Genomic DNA, 21,632 nt, shown 5'->3' with positions numbered 1-21,632 from the left:
CATCCAGGTTAATACGAAGGATGTAAAGTCTCCATTTTTTTTAATGGCTGAATACTATTCCATGGTATACATATAGCACAGCTTGTTAATCCATTCCTGGGTTGGTGGGCATTTAGGCTGTTTCCACATTAGACTTGAATTTTAATCCTATATTACTTTCTAACTCCATGACCTCAGTTTATTCACCTATAACCTGAACATGATAATATTTAATCTTTGTGTAAGGCATTTTTGTGATTACTTAATGTGCAAATTATTGTCATTACATTAGCATTACTATTATCATTCTATATAGATCAACTCTGTTCCTAATAATTGGGTAATATGTTATCATAATAAATTATGTCTTTAGGCACTTAGTGAAGCTTTGAATGCTATTGCAAAGGTGCCTAGCATGATAAAATAAAGGAAGTGAAAGTTGAAAATTGGTGACTCAGGCTGACAGGTATACAGGAATTCTTTGTACTATCTTTTCAACTTGTAATTTAATCAGAACAAAAAAATTACAAAGGTGCCTAAACATACCATCTTTGAACTCCCACAGTGCATTTGCCACTAAGCAACCATAGACACCCTGAGAGTTTATAATTCATTTTGTTATAGTCTAGTATGAGTACAGCACCTCTATTGGGTTTGTACTTGTTGATATGTTTGTCTCGTTGTGATGATTTTCCTAATATTGGGGAGAGAGGCAGGGAGATTATAAAAACATTTAAGATGTATTAATTTAAGTAAATTTGCATTAGCACCCAATGTAAGGGAATTCCATCAGCTGAGGGCTCTCTCTGTGGTGAGTTGTCTCTCTGAAGTCTGGGAATCTTTTGTACCCCGGGACATCTCTAGGTTTATTTATTTATAATTAAATCATAGCTGTGTACATTAATGCAATCATGGGGTACAATGTGCTGGTTTTATATAAAATTTGAAATATTTTCATCAAACTGGTTAACATAGCCTTCACAGCATTTTCTTAGTTATTGTGTTAAGACATTTGTATTCTACATTTAGTAAATTTCACATGTACCCTTGTAAGATGCACCGTAGGTGTGGTCCCACTAATTACCCTCCCTCCACCCATCCTCACCTCTCCCCACCCCTCCCTCTCCCCCTTGGTTACTTTGTTTTGTTTTTTAAAATCCAGTCTCTGGTTCAATCAAAGGTTCCCCATAAAAAGACTGATCATTACAGTGCTCTTTTCCCAGGCTTACTGTCAGGTAGAAAGACACTGAAGCTTTTCAAATAAATTCTCTTCTGGCCTACAACTCTTTACCTGGGAATTTTTTTTTATTATTAAATCATAGCTGTGTACATCAATATGATCATGGGGCACCATACACTTGGTTCATAGACCATTTGACACATTTTCATCACATTAGTTGACATAGCCCTCCTGGGCATTTTCTTAGTTACTTTACTAAGACATTTACATTCCACACAAAGTTTTATAATCTATTATAAAATTTCAAGAGTAAATCTAAAACAGCCATGAAAATTCCTTTACATTGCAAAGAAAGCCTTGGGTAAACTTTTCATGTACTTCCAAAATCTCTTTCTTAAATAAATCAAGTAAGGGCTGCGAAAGTTCACAAATATGTCAAGACAAAGTATGTTGGCTTGATTTCACTTTTGAATTTAAAATGGGATCATCTTTGGCTGTGAAGGCTAAATTCCAGACATGAGGCTCTTTGGAATATCTCCAGAAAAGTAACATTGTGGACTTGGTTACAAGAAAAAGAACTGACTGTTACTTCTGTCTGTGTCAGTTTCTGTGACCAAGTCACTTAGGTTATTTATTGAATCATTCCCATCTAGGAGGAATAATAAGACTTGTCTTTTGCTTGTTTAGAAATAGTTTATAAAGGCAAAGCCTATAAAAATGTTTGGGTGTTTGCTTTCAGAAACATATAATGGAATTTAAAAAGCACTGGGCTTTTGTGAGGTCTCTGTGAGAGGCCCATGCAAGAGAAGTTAATACAAAATGCCTACAAAGCTTTTATCACATCCTATGGCTTCTTAATAAGAAAATTTCTTGATTTCTATTAGAAGCATCACGATTCTGATCATTATATTACAATATATTTTTTATTCATTGGAGGTAGAAAGAAATTCCTTGGTGTTATTATATATTTTAGAAAAGGAACTAGTCCCTTTGATCAATCCTTGAATCTCCCTGACCACACATACTGACCACTAGTATATAGTTAAATCTTGCTGAATAAACTGACCTTTTATCAAATGCCCATATGAATTCATGTATTAGAGGCATAAGGTATGGCGGACAATTTCCTTCCCAGGTCTGTGGTCCTCCATATGATACTGATGACAGGGAGCACAACTTGGTTTGGTTTTGAGCTTCTGGGTTTGAACACTTTGCTTTACACCTTATATGGGGAGAAAAATGCACCTCAGTCCTATAGTGTTCTCAGTGAATATAATGTACCTTCTATTTTAATAGCTTTTATCATCTCCATTTTTTATTAATGCACCCTGAATATGCTATGCATTTTATTATGAATAACCAATAAAGGATGGCTGTAAAAATAGTCATAACACTATAGTATTTTCTTCTATACTTTTATCTTTTACTGTAAACTTAGATGCTGCTCAGAAATGCAATTAAAGTAAAATGAACTCACAAAGAAAACATTTAGGGCTACAACAACAGCTCCTTCTACTCCCCATGGCTTCTTTCACTGAACATAATCATAATAGCACAATCTTGGCTTATTTCTCTATATAATATTTTATATTTATTATTATCTAATATCAATGATCAAAATTTGCATATAAAAATAAATACAAATTGCATATAGAATTTGAAGATTAGGTATTTGAACTCCTGACAACCTGGTTAATATTAGTTACTTGTGGTAAGACTTAGAAGTTACTCTGAGATAAAAGTGTTTTTCAAAGTATGATTCAATCCTGTGGGATGTGGGAGGGCTTTGTACTTTAAATGGTTATTGACCAGTAAGTTACATTATCACTTAAACATGCTATTAGCAAAGACTAATTGCCTTTTACTTGCAAGGTATTGTTCACAAGAAAAAAAGAGGTATAAAATACAGCCCCTGACCTCAGGCAATATATATATACTATTTGGGGAAGATAGAACATAATTTAGTAAATAATGACTAATACGCACAGATGATAATTGTTAAAGACTTGCAAAAGAGAATCTTGCTAGGCTTATTTGTTAAGGCAAGTTTGACTATTAAAATGAGATTTGGGCCAAATCTGGAAGGATTCTCAGTGGTAAGCAAGATGGAGAAGGTTTAAAAGACCTTGCAATTTCCAAAAATGGAAGGCAGAACTATGTTTAGGAGGACAATAAGTAAAATCCTTTTCTTCCTTTATTTTTAATTTTTTTTTTAATTTTTGCAGGAAGACACATACCCATTATGAAATAGAAGATAAGGCTGGAAAAGAAAGGACAAGCTAGATTTTAGAGATTCTTGAATGCAAGGCTGACAAATTTGTGCTTAATTTTGTAGCTGATAAAAATCAATGCAAGGCTGGGAGCAAAAGAAGAACATGATTTAAGAAACTCACATAGTGATATGAAGGATCATGGGGAAGAGAGAAATGGAAAGCAGACACACTAGCAAGGATTTCACCACCATCCTTAGAGTAGGTTTTACCACCATTGAGTAGGAGGATACTCAGCCCTGAGCCCATTACATTGAAGAACAACTGCCTATTAGAAATCTACAGGACAGGTAAATTATAGAACACAGGGTTGTCTCTGGCACTTGGGATGCAGTATTCGGTGTTGAACATTTCCTTCCATGCCAACATCTTTCAGTTCCAAGAAAATGATTTGCTGCGTATCTTGCCCTATTCCTTGAGACACAGAACTAGTTAGGTAACAGAAAAGACTTTTCAAATCCTGTCTCTATTTTTTTTTCCTCAGATGAGACCTTATTTCCCAGTAGCACCTTCATGATTATTCCTTGATGCTTTTCATGTTTCTATTTCTGATTCCAAAGGAATTCAGGAATTAGCTGGTATTCAGAAGAGTTGCATATTTCAGCTAATGTACTTTTGCAATATTAGACAACTCATATTTCTCACAGTGCATATCGGTAGATATAGACATATCATGCATGATTTATTGATGTCAATTATTTACATTGGCAATTAGATGGACATTGAATGATAGAATTGTGAATAGTTTTATTTAAGTAAACCACTTTCCTAATACATTTAATTCAATTTTCAAAAAATAAAAACGGTAGTTTTGTTAGCTTGTATTTTTATATTCATAAATTATATTTAATGTTTAATGGTTTAATAGAAAAATAAGAAAAAGAACTGAAAATGTAGATTAAAAATAACTTTGATTTTTAATATTTTAATAAAATATTAAATCATACATTTTATTAATGATCTGTTGATGAAAATAATCCAAATACTATATACTTTCAATGAGATTATAATTATATAAGCCTTTGGTTCATTTCTGTCAATAGGCTATAACTTATATAAAAATATATTTTATAAAATAGTAATTAATAATTTTGCTGAAATAAGGACAAGAAAAAATAATTAATGGAATAAGTTATATATATCAATTTATTATTTTTATAGAACCTTAATATAAATCAATTATATAAATATATATCAATTTATTATTTTTATATAACTTACGTTATCACTCATCCAACATTCCTGGCTTTATAGGAATCCTTCAGATATATCCAATAACAATTAAATTCATTTATCTTTGCTATTTTGTCAACATTCAGTTATATGGAAATTACAGCTTTATATTTTTTAAGCTTTATACTTAAGAAGATATACTTGTCAATGTAGGATAGAACATATTTTATTCAATAGGTTTTTTTTTAGCTTGATTTACAACTTGTGAATATTTAGACATATGTTATATGGGTCTCCATTTGTACTCTTGCCCCAGATTCCCATTAGGTGTGGGCCTGAATGAGGTCTTTTTTGAAATAAAATTTTCCATTAATTTGTGTGTCTCATTGTGTGTTTATTTTCGTTATGCATGTGTGAGGATTTTCTGAGGCATAATTTACCTATAACGAATAGCACAGATTTTAAATAGTTTGATGAGGGAGGGGAATCGGTGGGATCACACCTGTGGTGCATATTACAGGGGTATTTGCGAAACTTGGTAGATGTAGAATGTAAATGTTTTGGCACAGTAACTGAGATAACGCCGGAAAGGCTATGTTAACCACTGTGATGAAAATGTGTCAAATGGTTTATGAAGTGAGTGTATGATGCCCCATAATCATATCATTGTATACAGTTATGATTTAATAAAAAAATTAAAAAAAAATAGTTTGATGAGTTTCAATAAATGTAAACGTTTGTGTAACCACCACCAAAATTAATATGTAAACCATTTTCATCTCCCCAGAAAGTTCCTTTGGATCTCTTTCCTGCCAATTAATGCCCCACCCCTATGTCATTACTAGAGAAACTACTGTTAGTATTTCTACGCCTATAGCATAAATGTATGGACAATGCAGAAAATGTATGGACTATGAAGCATCAGAATAAAATCAACTGCCCTTTAAGAAATGAGTAGTCAAAGGTGGAAAGAATAGGGAAACAGATGGTTTCATTGAATAACTTGTCTAAAATAGTTGTAAGTTAACATTTTATGGTAACTAATTAAAACATATTAACAGTTAAAAGCTAAATAGTAACAAAGATAGTATTTTTTATTGCTGAGTAAAAGAGGAAAGAAAGGAGAAACAAATTCTTTGTTTTCATTGTTTTTATTTAGATACAGTCTAAATAAATGGAAAGTTAAAAATTTTATGTAAAATTATCACTGTAAAATTTGTCATCAGGAACAAATAAAAGCTTTCTTACATAACAGAACAACTACACAATTGTACACATATAAACATATATTCCAAAAGTAAACACAAAACAAAGCAAATCAGTAATCTAAAGGGGACAAGAAATTGAACCAATGGCCCTGGAACACCCAGATTTGTTTATTGAAAAATATAAGACTGGACATTCCATCCTAACATACATGAAAATAATTCTGGAGTTAGATGATATCTCAAAGTAGTTTTGATTTGCATTTCTCTGATGATTAAAGATGATGAGCATTTTTTCATATGTCTGAAGGCCATGCGCCTATCTTCTTCAGAGAAGTTTCTCTTCAAGTCTGGGGGCAAGGGACTTGAAGAGAAACTTCTTCAAGTCTGGGGGCAAGGGACTTGAAGAGAAACTTCTTCAAGTCTGGGGGCAAGGGACTTGAAGAGAAACTTCTCTGAAGAAGACAGGTGCACGGCCTTCAGACATATGAAAAAATGCTCATCATCTTTAATCATCAGAGAAATGCAAATCAAAACTACTTTGAGATATCATCTAACTCCAGTGAGACTAGCCTATATCACAAAATCCCAAGACCAGAGATGTTGGCATGGATGTGGAGAAAAGGGAACACTTTTGCACTGCTGGTGGGAATGCAAATTAATACATTCCTTTTGGAAAGAGATATGGAGAACACTTAGAGATCTAAAAATAGATCTGCCATTCAATCCTGTAATCCCTCTACTGGGCATATACCCAGAAGACCAAAAATCACACCATAACAAAGATATTTGTATCAGAATATTTATTGCAGCCCTATTCATAATTGCTAAGTCATGGAAAAAGCCCAAGTGCCCATCAATCCATGAATGGATTAATAAATTGTGGTATATGTACACCATGGAATACTATGCAGCCTTAAAGAAAGATGGAGACTTTACCTCTTTCATGTTTACATGGATGGAGCTGGAACATATTCTTCTTAGTAAAGTGTCTCAAGAATGGAAGAAAAAGTACCCAATGTACTCACCCTTATTATGAAACTAATGTAGGACCTTCACATGAAAGCTATAAGCCAGTTACAACCTAAGAATAGGGGGAAGGGGAAAGGGAGGGGAGGGAGGGGGGAGGGAGGGGGAAGGAGAGGGATTAACGGGATTACACCTGCGGTGCATTTTACAAGGGTATATGTGAATCCTAGTAAATGTGGAATGTAAAAGTCTTAGCAAAATAACTAAGAAAATGCTACAAAAGCTATGTTAACTTATGTGATGAAAATGTGTCAAACGATCTATGAACCAAGTGTATGGTGCCCCACGATCATACTAATGTACACAGCTATGGTTTAATAAAAATAAATAAATTAAAAAAATAATAATTCTAGATAGTACATAGATCTAAATGCAAAACTAATATTATAAACCTTCTAGGAAAAATAAACAAAATAAGTCCAAGACCTTAATAGATACCCTACCCAATAATGCAAACAGAAGGCAAATAAGCACGTGAAAAGGTATTCAATATTACATGATATTAAGAATGTACAAATTAAAACAACAATGACTGTACTACACCTATTAGGGTGGTCAAAATCCAGAACACTGACATATTGGCAATGATCTAGACAAAAGGGAAATCTCATTCATTGCTGGTAGAAATACAAAAGGTATGGCCACTTGGGAAGACAGATTGGCAGTTCTTACAAAACTTAATATACTCTTAGCATATGATCCATCAGTCATTCTTCTAGGTATTTATTCAAAGGAGTTGAAAACTTATATCCACACAAAAATCTGCAAACAAATGTTTAGTGCAGCTTAATTCATAACTGGCAAACTTGGAAACAACCAAAACATTCTTCAATAAATAAGTGGATAAATAAATTTTGGTACATCCAGACAATGGATTCAGTGACAAAAAGAAATAAGCTACCAAGTCATTAATTCAATGGTTTTATTATATTCATAGAGTTCCACAAATATCACTAAATTTTAAGATTACAACATTTCATGACTCCAAAAAGAAACTCAATACCCATTAACAGTAGTACCTCCTCATTTTCCTCCATTCCAAACTCCAATCTAATTTGCTTCTATGGATTTGCTTACCTGGACATTTATATAAATAAAATTATATTTTTGTACCTAGTTTCTTTCACTTCACATATTAGAAATCAATTCATGCTGTAATATGTGTAAGCACTTTGTAACTTTTTATTATAAAATAATATGCCATTGTATGGATATAAACATGATATTTAACCAATTATAATGAATAAACAGTAGGTTTACAAATTTATTTTTATATGAGTAAATAAATAAATTCAGGAACATGTAAGTTGTTTTCACTTTGGGACTATTATGAATTTTGCTATGATTATTTATGTACAAGTTTTTGTAGGAATATGTTTTTAATTCCTTCATTTACATATTTAAGGTATGGAATTACTGAGTGATATAGTAACTCTATGCATAGCATTTTGAGAAACTGTCAATCTGTTTTCCAAAGTGGTTGCGCCATTTTATATGCTTCCCAGCAGTGTATGTAGGTCACAATTTCTTTATATTCTCTCCAACACTTGCTATTTTCTGTTTGTTTGTGTTTTAATTATTGCCACTCTAGTGGACATAAAGTGATATATCATTGTGGTTTTGATTTGAATTTTTCTAATGCCTAATAATGAACATCTTTTCAACTAAGTATCAGCTATTTTCATATCATCTTTGGAGAAATATCTATTCAAATCTTTTGTCCACTTTTTATTGGGTTAGTGGTATTTTTATTTTTGAGTTGTAAGAGTCTCTTATATATTCTGAATATCAGTCTTTTCTTAAACATGATTTATAAATTATTTCTCCCATTGTGTAGCTTGGTTTCTCCCATTGGTTGTATTTTCACTTTGTATCATTTAAAGCATATTTTAAAAACTTTTGATGTATTTTGATTTAGCTATTTATTTATTTTGTTGTTTGTACTTTTGGTGTTCTTTGTAAGAAATAATTACCTAACACAAGGGCATGAAAATGTATCCATAACCTTTCTTCTAAGAGTCTTACAGTTTTAGGTCCTGTAGATTTATGATTAATTTCTATTTATGTCCAATGTTTTTCAGTAGTATAGTGCCATTTTTATATTCCCATATATGTTATAGCATAAGTATATGTCAAATGTATATATGTTGTATATGACACATATATGGCATATATGTGATATATGTGTGTATATGTGTGCATGTGTATATATATATATTACATATATTACAGTTTTTTCCTTTCATAAAATGTGTATACACATATATGGTGCCAAAAAGTATATACAGGTTTTAAGAAAGGAAAAAAATGTATTAAAATTATAATGCTCAGTTATACCAATAAGGTTTGTTATCTCATGTGTTGTATCTTTTTATTTTTATTTTTTTTTATTGGGGGATTCATTGAGGGTACAATAAGCCAGTTACAATGATTCCAATTGTTAGGTAAAGTCCCTCTTGCAATCATGTCTTGCCCCCATAAAGTGTGACACACACTAAGGCCCCACCCTCCTCCCTCCATCCCTCTTTCTGCTTCCCCCACCATAACCTTAATTGTCATTAATTGTCCTCATATCAAAATTGAGTACATAGGATTCATGCTTCTCCATTTTTGTGATGCTTAACCAAGAATAATGTCTTCCACTTCCATCCAGGTTAATACGAAGGATGTAAAGTCTCCATTTTTTTTAATGGCTGAATAGTATTCCATGGTATACATATACCACAGCTTGTTAATCCATTCCTGGGTTGGTGGGCATTTAGGCTGTTTCCACATTTTGGCAATGGTAAATTGAGCTGCAATAAACAGTCTAGTACAAGTGTCCTTATGATAAAAGGATTTTTTTCCTTCTGGGTAGATGCCCAGTAATGGGATTGCAGGATCGAATGGGAGGTCTAGCTTGAGTGCTTTGAGGTTTCTCCATACTTCCCTCCAGAACGGGTGTACTAGTTTGCAGTCCGACCAGCAGTGTAAAAGTGTTCCCTTCTCTCCACATCCATGCCAGCATCTGCAGTTTTGAGATTTTGTGATGTGGGCCATTCTCACTGGGGTTAGATGATATCTCAGGGTTGTTTTGATTTGCATTTCTCTAATATATAGAGATGATGAACATTTTTTCATGTGTTTGTTAGCCATTCGTCTGTCATCTTTAGAGAAAGTTCTATTCATGTCTCTTGCCCATTGATATAAGGGATTGTTGGCTTTTTTCATGTGGATTAATTTGAGTTCTCTATAGATCCTAGTTATCAAGCTTTTGTCTGATTGAAAATATGCAAATATCCTTTCCCATTGTGTAGGTTGTCTCTTTGCTTTGGTTATTGTGTCCTTAGCTGTACAGAAGCTTTTCAATTTAATGAAGTCCCATTTGTTTATTTTTGTTGTTGTTGCAATTGCAATGGCAGTCTTCTTCATGAAGTCTTCCCCCAGGCCAATATCTTCCAGTGTTTTTCCTATGCTTTCTTTGAGGATTTTTATTGTTTCATGCCTTAAATTTAAGTCCTTTATCCATCTTGAATCAATTTTTGTGAGTGGGGAAAGGTGTGGGTCCAGTTTCAGTCTTTTACATGTAGACATCCAGTTCTCCCAACACCATTTATTGAAAAGGGAGTCTTTCCCCCAAGGTAAGTTTTTGTTTGGTTTATCAAAGATTAGGTGGTTGTAAGATGTTAGTTTCATTTCTTGGTGTTCAATTCGATTCCAAGTGTCTATGTCTCTGTTTTTGTGCCAGTACCATGCTGTCTTGACCACTATGGCTTTGTAGTACAGACTAAACTCTGGTATGCTGATGCCCCCAGCTTTATTTTTGTTACTAAGAACTGCCTTAGCTATACGGGGTTTTTTCCGGTTCCATACAAAACACAGAATCATTTTTTCCAAATCTTGAAAGTACGATGTAGGTACTTTGATAGGAATGGCGTTGAATAGGTAGATTGCTTTGGGAAGTATGGACATTTTAACAATGTTGATTCTTCCCATCCATGAGCATGGTATGTTCTTCCAATTGTTAATATCCTCTGCTATTTCCTTTCTGAGGATTTCATAGTTTTCTTTATAGAGGTCCTTCACCTCCTTCGTTAGGTATATTCCAAGGTATTTCATTTTCTTTGAAACTATGGTGAAGGGAGTTGTGTCCTTAATTAGCTTCTCATCTTGACTGTTATTGGTGTATACAAAGGCTACTGACTTGTGGACACTGATTTTATATCCTGAAACATTACTGTATTTTTTGATGACTTCTAGGAGTCTTGTGGTTGAGTCTTTGGGGTTCTCTAAGTATAAGATTATGTCGTCAGCAAAGAGGGAGAGTTTGATCTCCTCTGCTCCCATTTGGATTCCCTTTATTTCCTTGTCTTGCCTAATTGTATTGGCTAGAACTTCCAGCACTATGTTGAATAGTAAAGGTGACAGAGGACAACCTTGTCTGGTTCCCGTTCTAAGAGGAAAAGCTTTCAGTTTTACTCCATTCAGTAAAATATTGGCTGTGGGTTTGTCATAGATAGCTTCAATCAGTTTTAGAAATTTGCCACCTATGCCTATACTCTTCAGTGTTCTAATTAGAAAAGGATGCTGGATTTTATCAAATGCTTTTTCTGCATCTATTGAGAGGATCATGTGATCTTTATTTTTGCCTCTGTTAATATAGTGGATAACGTTTATGGACTTGCGTATGTTAAACCAGCCTTGCATCCCTGGGATGAAGCCTACTTGATCATGATGAATGACTTTTTTGATGATAAGCTGTAATCTATTGGCTAGGATTTTGTTGAGAATTTTTGCATCTGTATTCATGAGTGAGATTGGTCTGAAATTCTCCTTTTTGGTTGGGTCTTTTCCTGGTTTTGGTATCAGGGTGATGTTTGCTTCATAGAATGTGTTGGGGAAGATTCCTTCTCCCTCAATTTTTTGGAATAATTTCTGCAGTACAGGAATAAGCTCTTCCTTGAAGGTTTGATAGAATTCTGGAGTGAAGCCATCTGGACCAGGGCATTTTTTAGTTGGAAGCTTTTTTATTGTTTCTTTGATCTCAGTGCTTGAAATTGGTCTGTTCAGGAGGTCTATTTCTTCCTGGCTAAGTCTAGGGAGAGGGTGTGATTCCAAATATTGATCCATTTCCTTCACATTGTCAAATTTATGGGCATAGAGTTTCTGGTAGTATTCAGAGATGATCTCTTGTATCTCTGTGGGATCAGTTGTTATTTCCCCTTTATCGTTTCTCATTGAGGTTATTAGAGATTTTACTTTTCTATTTCTAGTTAGTCTGGCCAATGGTTTATCTATTTTATTTATTTTTTCAAAAAACCAACTCCTTGTTTCATTAATTTTCTGAATGATTATTTTGTTTTCAATTTCATTGATCTCTGATTTGATTTTGGATACTTCTTTTCTTCTACTGAGTTTAGGCTTAGATTGTTCTTCTTTTTCCAATTCCATAGGATCTCTTGTGAGATTGTTGATGTGCTCTCTTTCTGTTTTTCGAATGTAGGCATCTAAAGCGATGAATTTTCCTCTCAAAACTGCTTTTGCAGTATCCCACAGGTTTTGGTAGCTTGTGTCTTCATTGTTGTTATGCTCAAGGAAGTTAATGATTTCCTGTTTTATTTCTTCCTGCACCCATCTGTTATTCAACAGAAGATTGTTTAATTTCCATGCCTTTGGGTGGGGTTGAGCATTTTTGTTAGAGTTGAGTTCCACCTTTAGTGCCTTATGGTCTGAAAAGATACAAGGTAAAATTTCAATTCTTTTGATTCTGTTGATATTTGTTTTGTGTCCCAGGATATGATCAATTTTGGAGAATGTTCCATGGGGTGATGAGAAGAATGTATATTCTTTATCTTTGGGGTGGAGTGTTCTATATGTGTCTATCAAGCATAGTTGTTCTAGGGTCTCATTTAAATCTCTTACATCTTTGTTTAATTTCTGTTTAGAGGATCTGTCCAGCTCTGTAAGAGGTGTGTTAAAGTCCCCTGTTATGATGGTATTATCAGATATCATATTGCTCAGACTGAGTAAGGTCTGCTTCAAGAATCTGGGAGCATTTAAATTGGGTGCATAAATATTTAGAATTGAAATGTCTTCTTGTTGTAGTTTTCCCTTGACCAATATAAAGTGACCATCTTTGTCTTTTTTGACTTTAGTTGCTTTAAATCCACATGTATCTGAAAATAAGATTGTAACTCCTCTTTTCTTCTGAATTCCATTTGCCTGAAAAATTGTCTTCCAACCCTTGACTCGGAGCTTTAATTTGTCTTTTGAAGCCGGGTGTGTTTCTTGCAGACAGCAAATGGATGGCTTGTGTTTTTTAATCCAGTCAGCCAATATATGTCTCTTCAGTGGGGAATTCAAGCCATTAACATTTATTGAGATAATTGAAAAGTGTGGTAGTATTCTATTCGTCTTATTTTGTGAGAGTCCATTGCTTAGTTTTATCTTTTGCATCAGTGTGGAGGTTAGGTTCTGTCCTTTGATTTCTGAGTTCTTACTTTGCTGCTGATCCATTGTGGTGGTCAGTGTGCAGAACAGGTTGAAGTATTTCCTGTAGAGCTGGTCTTGTTGTGGTGAATTTCCTCAATGTTTGTATATCCGTAAATGATTTGATTTCTCCGTCAATTTTGAAGCTTAGCTTAGCAGGGTACAGAATTCTGGGCTGGAAATTGTTCTGTTTAAGTAGATTAAAGGTAGATGACCATTGTCTTCTTGCTTGGAAAGTTTCATTAGAGAAGTCTGTGGTAACTCTGATGGATTTGCCTCTGTAGGTCAACTGGCGCTTACTCCTGGCAGCTTGCGGAATCTTTTCTTTTGTCTTGACTTTGGACAGGTTCATCACAATGTGTCTTGGAGAAGCTCGGTTATAGTTGAGGCGACTCGGGGTCCGATATCCCTCTGAAAGCAGTGTGTCAGAATCTTTGGTGATGTTTGGGAAATTTTCTCTAGTATGGCTTTCATTCCTCTGGGGCATTCTTCTTCCCCTTCTGGAATTCCTATAACTCATATGTTGGAATGCTTCATAAAGTCCCATAATTCTGACAGTGAACGTTCTGCTTTCTCTCTCTTCTTTTCTGCCTCTTTTACTATCTAAGTTATCTCAAGAACTTTGTCTTCTACCTCTGAAATTCTTTCTTCTGCATGGTCTAACCTGTTGCTGATACTTTCCATTGCATCTTTAAGTTCCCTAATTGACTGTTTCAGTTCCTTCAGCTCTGCTATATCCTTTTTATATTCTTCATATCACTCATCTCTTATTTGATTCTGTTTTTGGATTTCCTTTTGGTTTTTTCCACTTTATTAGCAATTTCCTTCATTGTTTCCATCATTTCTTTCATTGTTTTCAACATGTGTATTCTAAATTCCCTTTCTGTCATTCCTAACATTTCTTTATAGGTGGAATCATCTGCAGTAGCTACCTCATGGTCCCTTGGTGGGGTTGTTCCAGACTGGTTCTTCATGTTGCCTGGAGTTTTCTGCTGATTCTTCCTCATGAGTGATTTCTTTTATCTGTTTCCTTGCCCTAATTTTCCTTTCACTTCCTCTTGCTCTTTAAGTTCTTGTGCCTGTGGACTAAGGGTTACAGGACCAGAAGGGTGAGAAGGTTGAAGAGCAAAAAAAGGGGATGAAAGAAAGGAGGACCGAGTGATAAGAAAAAAAGAAAGATAGAGAAAGGAGAGGGGGTGCGTATAAGGAATATTGACAAAAAGAAGAGAGGCACAGAAAGAGGGAGACAGGGCAATATAGGTGTACAGTAGGGTACATTGACACAACCTTAAAAAACCCCACCTTCTGGGGGTGCCCAGTTGCGTGGTTCCCTTGAGGTCAGCAGCTCTTTGCTAACCTGATCAGACACAGTACCCCACCTCCACCAAGTAGAGAGGGAAGACAAAAATGCTATAAATCAAACCAAAACAAGCAAACAGAAAACTTTACGGGGATAAAATTGGGTGAAAAACCAAATGATATCGGTAGAAACACTAGCAAAAATGAAGTTGAAGTTATTAAAAAAGGCAGCAATGGGAAATTATAATTAAACTAGAAAAATTGAGAAAGAAAAAGGGATCTGTGTGGAAAAGATTGAAATTAAAAAAATAAAAGAACATCAGCAACGTCAAAATAAACAAACAAAAAAAACAACCAAACAAAAAAGAAAAAAATACACAACCAAAAACAAAGCAGTTTGTATATGTTATTGAATATTGTCTGGGCAACACGTGTTCTTCTGGGGTATGAGATGTTAGTCACAGTTCTGATACGACTGGAGGCTGCTGATTTCTCAAACCCCAGCAGGTAGACACCCTAAATCTCTCTTCAGCCTACTTAAAAGGCACTTTGAACTTGTAAACTTGCTGAGCAGAAGCTTTCCCAGTTTTCTCGCTGGAATCGCTGCTGAAGTGGCTATCCACTTACCCAGTGTGCCAAAACCGGTCTCACTCTGCCCCTGAGGGTAAGGGCTGCAAGGCGGCTCAGACCCCACCCTTAGGCTACTTGGTTGCTGGGTTACCAGCTCCCACCCGTTTCTAGCTCTGCGACCCTGAGGGCAGAGTTTGCCGGGGCAGATCACTGACAATGGATCCGTGTGACCCACCTCCAAACACTATTAGCTCCGTCTGGCTCAGCGGCTCAGACTGGGGCCCTAGACAACCGCCAAAGTTCTCCGCACTCCCGCTCTGGCCTTCCCCAAGGCAGTTCAACTCAGTGCCAAGTCCAAGGACATCAAAACAGTTCACAGGTAAGGCCTTTCTGGTTTGCAGTCTCGCTGCTACTGAACTTACAGTTGTGGGCGGGTTTAGACGGATTGAACACACGCGACCACTTGCCGGTTTTCCACTGTTTTAGTCCTCCTCTTGGGGTCCAGAAGTCTCTCGCTGACTCCCTGTATCCTCATAGGAGTGATGCTAGGCAGTTCCCACCAGCCAGAGATGCCTGGAGTCCTATTTCCCCAGACTCACAGTGCCCAGATGCAAGGAAGCTGTTACTCGGCTGCCATCTTGCTCCGCCTCCCCCCTCATGTGTTGTATCTTGTGTGTCTTATAATTGCAGAAGTCAAACATGACTTGAATATTACACTTTTAATACAGTTTTTCTTTTCTTAAAATGTGTGTATATATATTATATATAATATATATATACTCATTTTTGCACCCTCTTTTTACATATGAAATAATGGAGAATAATTGGTTAATGTTTCCATCTGTCCCTTGGAAAGACCTTTTGGTGAAAGTTGTTGTTCCACTGAGTGTTACTACTCTTTACACCCTTTTCCTTAATTTATACTAGTAGTATGTATGCCATCTTCTTTCTTTTACTCACTTTAGAATGAGTTGGAATGAATCAGGCCCACCTAATTGGAGAAAATACCTTCAGAAAGGTCTTTTTATTTGTATTTTCTGGCAGTCACCACTCCTGGTTGCTTTTACTCTGCTTCCTGCTTCCTTTTTATTTTTTTATGCATCACATCATTTAGCATTTGTTCCATATCTGAACTCTCTCCAATACTTTCCCTCATCTCAAACCTACAACAATTTTTGCAAGCTGGAACTATAGAGTTATGTCCTTTAGAGAGCACTTACCTTTAGGGAAATAAATACACACACACACGTATGTTTTTCCAGTGTATTCAAGGATATGCTGTTGTTGGACATCTATTTCATGGTATTTGATAACGTGTTATAGACAAGGGATTTATGTAAGTCTTCTACAGCTCCTCTTCTGGGAAGTCACTTAGAAATGTTCCCATTGCAATGACATTCACAAAGTATGTTCTTCTACTTGGTAAAATTGGCATAGAAATAATTCATGTTAGAGAATAAAAATTTTGTTTTGATCAATGTAATTCTTCCAGTAACTCAGCCTTTTAAGTTTGAAATTATCTATGGCATTGTCTTCCTTTCATAATATTAAGTATATCATTGAGTCTTGTTTCATTAATTTTCTTGTAATTTTTCCACAATTCTAGCTTAGAACTCTCATCTCCCTATTTAAAACCATTCTTCATGCTATATTATGATCAACTTCACCTTCATGAAAAAACTTTCTTTATTTTTAATTTATATCTATCTCTTGCTCAGGTAAAATATGTAATACTTTGACCATGATCCCTTCATGGGTACAATATCCAAATTTTTTTCTGGTTGGCATTCAAGGACTTCTGTTTGTTAGCTCTTGCATGTTTTTTTAATCCCATGTTCTACTGTCTCCTAATAGGATCCCTTTGTCAGGGAGTTCACTGTCAACTAGCTACACTCTAATCCTATTCATTCTCTCTTCTACCTATATGTCTTCACTTATCAAAACCAACACATTCTTGAACTCAGAACAAACAATATTGCTAGAAAGCCTTCCACAACATCAACACACAGTGATATCTACTTATTCGGAACTAATCAAATATTCACCATCAGTACTACTGATTTGGGACTATGTCTCATTAAGTTTTGGGTTGTGATACCTTATCTTCTTAAGTAGATGATAAGCTCCTCAAATATAACAATTATGGTTTAAATTATTTGTATTATCTAAAACACAGAATGAGTTTTTTAATAAGTCTAGTAAAATAAATTTTTTTTTTAATCAGAAAAGATGGTGGATTTGGTCAAAAGCCTTTTCTACCTCAATTGACAGAATCATATGGCCTTTGTTTTTGATTTTACTTAAGTGGTGAATTACATTTATGGATTTATGTTTGTTGAACAAACCTTACATCCCTGGGATAAAACTAATTTTATCATGATGTATAATTTTTAAATGTGTCATTATATTCTGTTTGCTAGGATCTTATTGAATATTTTTGCATATTGGAATAATACGATATTGGCCTATAGTTTTCCTTTTTTGTTGGGTCCTTTCCTGGATTTGGAATAAGGATGATGTTTGCTTCATAGAACATGTTGGGGAGGGGACCTTCCTTCTCTATATTTTGGAGTAGGTCATGCAATATATGTACTAGTTCCACTTTGAAGGTTTGGTAGAATAATTGTATAAAATCATCTGCTACAGGGCTTTTAATATTTGGAAGATTTTGTATTAAATTAATATGCTTCAAGTGACCATACCTTGATGTCTGAACACAAACTTAAGCATGATGAAAAGAACTCTATTCTTTCTTTCCTCAAAAAATTAAACTTTATTTTGTATTCTGATTTTAACATAGTACTTGAAATTGCATCTATGTTCCATGAAATGGTTTCTTTATGTATGATGTGTGCATGAAGAGTCCTCTGATTTAGAATTTTCAAACTTCCCATTCTATCACTGATTTTTTGTTGACTAAAAAAGAATAGTGAAATATCATTATTTGTGTTGAATTTTGAAAGAATTTCTGTGATTTTTCATACTATTCAGTACTGTCTCCTCAACCTTAGCACTTCTCCATCTGAGAACTTCATATTTCTCTAACTACCAAATGAATAATTAGCAAGCAGAGATGTTGTTCTTTACTGGGAGAGAGGAATCATTTTTGATGAACCTAAATTATTTATCAAATCCACCTTGAAAACGTTACCTTGATTTCCTTATTGACTAATTAGAATTTGAACATGTTTTGGCACAGGCTTTTGGTATAGGATATGATTGCAGATGTCTAGTATAGCAAACTTGTCCTTTCTTTATGATTTTCTTTAAAATAAGACTTTTTAGAAATACAAGCATTTGGAGTGCTTATATGAAATATTTGTCTCCTAGCAAAATTTCAAGTAAAATTAGCAGGCACCTAGTGTGTGTCTGTGTGCACATGTTTGTGTGTAGATGGGAGATGAATGGGAAGAAAGAAGGCTATAGAGAAATAGAGCTTTCTTTGAAAGGCACAGGGACAGTTCGTCATTAATATGCATATGAGACAACATCATGGTAATTGCCTGGAAACAAGTAAGAGAGAGTCAAATGAAAAGGACTCTGATGTCACAGTGTACCAAAGTGAACTTTTAAACTGCTAGAAAAAGAGTTGGTGACAAAATTAGCTTACAGAATTCAATATTTGAAATGTACTTTTAAAAAGCCCCTTGCATTTAATTTTCCTGCCATTGCATCAATTATTTTTAATGGAATATTTAGAGCAGTATTAAGTGGCCATTCTACCAAGTTGGTGGAAATAGAATGGTAAAGCCTGAAATAAATGTTATATGGATACATTTGAAGTCCTATTAAGAACTGGGTATCTCTTAGGACAACCCTTTTCATTACACATTTATAATCCCATTTTGAAATATTTCATCCTATTGAAGAAGGTGCCTGTTAACTTAAAGATTTAAGCCAATGCTTAAAAATTCCCTGTAATGGAAATACGAAACAGAATTGACTACAGAAAGTTCAGGGTGAGTGATGCAATTGTACTTTGTGCCTTTCACTGGATAATACAAGAACACCATCCAGTGAAATGAGAGGGTTTCCATGGCTAAATGCCCTTCCTGGTAAGCACAAAAGATGCTCTACATATCAAACATGACAAGAATAATACAAAATGCATATGCTTTTATAGAAACACCAGATCTAGATCTTTTAGGTGAGAGAAAATATGCAATAGGAGAAATTAATCCAGAAGTTATCATATTTTTATTGTTTGAAAATGAAATTATGAATGAGATTACAGGATCAAATGGGAGGTCCAATTCGAGTTCTTTGAAGATTCTACATACTTCCTTTGAAAAAGGTTATATTACTTTGGAGTCCCACCAGCAGTGTAAAAGTGTTCCCTTCTCTCCACATCCACATCAGCATCTGCAGTTTTGAGACTTTGTGATGTGGGCTATTCTCACTGGGGTTAGATGGTATCTCAAGATGGTTTTGATTTGAATTTCTTGATGATCAGGGACCATGAGCATTTTTTCAGATGTTTGTTAGCCATTCGCCTGTCTTCATCAAAGAAAGTTCTGCTCATATCTCTTTCCCAGAGGTAGATGGGATTATTTACTCTTTTTTGTTGATTAATTGGAGTTTTCTGTAGATTCTAGTTATCAATCCTTTGTCAGATTGATAGCCTGCAAATATCTTTTCCCATTCTGAAGGTTGTTTTTTAGCTTTACTTGTTGTGTCCTTAGCTGTGCAAAAGATTTTCAGCTTAATTAAGTCTCTTTATTTTGTTGTTGTTTCAATGGCTGCTAAAGATTCTACAACCCCATTACTGGGCATCTACCCAGAAAAAAAAATTCTTTTATCATAAGGACTTTTGTACTAGACTGTTCATTGTAGTTTCATTTACAATCACCTAAATGTGGAAATACCCTAAATGCCCACCAAGCCAGGAATGGATTAACAAGCTATGGTATTTGTGTACCACGGAATACTATTCAGCCATTAAAAAGATGGAGACTTCACATCTTTTGTATTAACCTGGATGGAGGTGGAGCACATTCTTCTTAATAAAGCATCACAAGAATGGAGTAGCAAGAATCCAAAGTACTCAATTCTAATATGAAGACAATAGATGATCTAATACAAGTGAGGGTTATGGAATGAGGGATCAGGGAGAGGAAAGGAAGAAGGGGAATGAGGGGTCACAGTGTATGGCACACCTCTTGGAGGTGCACCACAATTACAAGAGGGAAGTTATCTAGCAAATGCAATCAGTATAATCTAATTCTTTGCACCCTCAATGAATCCCAAACAATACAAAAAATGAATTATGGATGAAAAAATTATATTATTTTTTGATGCTGTTAAATAGCTTTTTTGTAAGTACTAGAAACTTCTGTGTTAAGACTAATGCATTTCCCACTTAGTAGCATATTATTTGACAAAAAATCAATTCATTTATTCAACAAACATTTGGCAGTTATCTACTAAGAATCTATTGTGTCTGGGGTCTTGGACAGAGACAGATATGAAGAAGATAAAGCTCCTATGCCTAAAAGTTGAAGCTCATAGACCAGTGGGAAGGGTATGTGAGTAAATAAAAATAAAAGTGTAATTAGATGCTGCGATAGAATTTTGCTCAATGTTTTTTTTTTTTAACATAGAGGAAATAATAAGTTTTTTTTTTCAAAGAACAAACTTTTTGTTTCATTAATTTTCTGAATGATTCTTTTATTTTCAATTTTATTTATTTATAGTTTAATTTTGGTTATTCCTTTTCTTCTGCTAGGTTTGGGATTGCATTGTTCTTTCTTTTCCATTTCCTTAAGATGTGTCATTAGGTTATAGATGTGCTCTTTGTCTGATTTTCTGCTTTAGGAATCTAATACAATCATTTTTCTTCTTAGGACTGCTTTTGGAGTATACCACAGGTTTTGGTAGCTTGTAGCTCCACTGTTGTTATGTTTGAGGAATTTAACAATATCCTTTTTTATCTCTTTCTTAAGCCAACTGTCATTCGAAATAAGGTTGTTTAATTTTATGCCTTTGTGTTGGGATGACAATTTTTGATGGAGTTGAGTTCCACCTTTTTTGAGAAGATACAAGTTATCATTTCAATTCTTTTCAATTTTGTGAGGTTTGATTGGTATCCTAGGATATAATCTATTTTGGAGTATGTTCCATGAGCTGGAAAAGAAGAATATATGTTCTTTAGCTTTGAGATGATATGTTTTGTTGGTTAGTTTTATCTTTTGCACCGCTGTGGAACCTAAGATATTTTTCATTTAGTTTCTGGGTGTTTACATTACTGGTAGTCCATTGCGATGTTCTGTGTACTTCCTATTGTGGTAAATTTCCTTGGTGTTTACATGTCAGTAAAGGATTTTATTTCTCCATCGATTTTGAAGCTTAGCTTAGGAGCAAATATAATTCTGGGCTGAAAATTGTTTTGTTTAAGAAGGTTAAAGGTAAATGAGTATGTCAGAATCTTTAATGAAACATGGGGAATTTTCATTTCTGATA

Source organism: Nycticebus coucang, chromosome X (genome assembly GCF_027406575.1).
Source record: "Nycticebus coucang isolate mNycCou1 chromosome X, mNycCou1.pri, whole genome shotgun sequence".
In the NCBI taxonomy this organism is placed as follows: Eukaryota; Metazoa; Chordata; class Mammalia; order Primates; family Lorisidae; genus Nycticebus; species Nycticebus coucang.
The sequence above is the reverse complement of the archived record's forward strand: the minus strand, read 5'-3'. Positions refer to the sequence as shown.